General features: G+C 46.6%; 1 protein-coding gene across 1 annotated transcript in view; it reads right to left on the bottom strand.

Annotated features, from left to right (window-relative positions):
- Window positions 1-1,183, bottom strand: part of ROBO4 (roundabout guidance receptor 4) — a 16,588-nt gene that overhangs the window by 9,711 nt on the left and 5,694 nt on the right. The window lies entirely within an intron of this gene.

The following is a 1,183-nucleotide window of genomic DNA, read 5'->3' as shown; positions in this document are numbered from 1 at the left end:
TGGCATTCGCTTGGATGTGTCTGTCTAGACCGGTGGTTCCCAACGCGGGCACCCCCCCACACACACACACAGGGGTGCAATTTGATTTTTAAGGGGGGCAATTTGAGGATGAGTTATTAACAGTGAATTTTTTGCATTTCCGATGGTTCTAGGGGCCTCGTATACAGTCTATACATATACATTGTGACATATTTATGCATCCCAGGTCTCTATTACCGGTATATGTTTTGAAACTTTATTTGCTATTTTTTTCATATCACTTCATATTATTATTATGATTATTTTAAACAATTTCTTAGTGATTTCTTTCTCAGTACTTCATCTGTCCTTTTGTTCTTTTATTTTTCTCTTTCATGGATGCCATGTTCTTTGAAGCTTGTTTAGACCACTGAATGGCCTTTTAGGCTTCCTCCATGTGAATGGGAGTTCACTTTTTGAATAATAAGAATTCTATGTCACGGGGTCGGGAGGGTGGGGAATCAGGATTTTAGAGTTGCTTAGGTGGGGCATGGCCAAAAGAGGTTGGGAACCACTGGTCTAGCCGGAGTTCCTGGCAGATGGAGACTGTTCTAGAGAAATGAAGGAATCTCCCTCAAGGACGGGGGTGAAGTCTCAGGGGGACAGAGAAAGTTCAGGGCAGAGCAGACAAAATCCAGGTGGTAACTCAAGAGAAAGGCCAGTGGGCACAGAAAACACAGGAAGGAACCTTGCTCTGAGCTGAGACACTGACAGAAAAAGGGTCTGGCTGGGTGTACCCGGCACCTCGTAGGTGCTCGATAAACGTCTGTTGAAAGATGCAGACCTGGGATATGAAACCTCCCGGAGGAAACCTAATGCGACAAAGAGCAGGAAAATGTGGGCAGGTGAAATGGTTATTTTAGTGTCAAACTCGGCCAACAGGATGGAAAAGCATGCTTGCTTTCTGAGTGTCTTGTCTCATAACCGCAGACGTGCTCTGGCCGCCAGACACACTTGAAGCAGAGGTACCTGCAACCGCCCTATGGTGTAGGGGCAGCGCGCCCTCTACTGGAACTGTGGGTGGATTACCGTGAAGGAAAGATGGCTCCATAGGTTGAGTGAAGGACCGAAAGCAAAGGCAAAGGTACTGCTAGGTGAACTCTGAGTGCAGAGAAAATCAGGAATTAGGCCGCTCCTCCCACGCTAATTATTCTCCACCCAGGAG

The sequence above is a fragment of the Myotis davidii genome, unplaced genomic scaffold (genome assembly GCF_000327345.1).
Source record: "Myotis davidii unplaced genomic scaffold, ASM32734v1 scaffold148, whole genome shotgun sequence".
Classification (NCBI taxonomy): Eukaryota; Metazoa; Chordata; class Mammalia; order Chiroptera; family Vespertilionidae; genus Myotis; species Myotis davidii.
The sequence above is the reverse complement of the archived record's forward strand: the minus strand, read 5'-3'. Positions and strand labels throughout refer to the sequence as shown.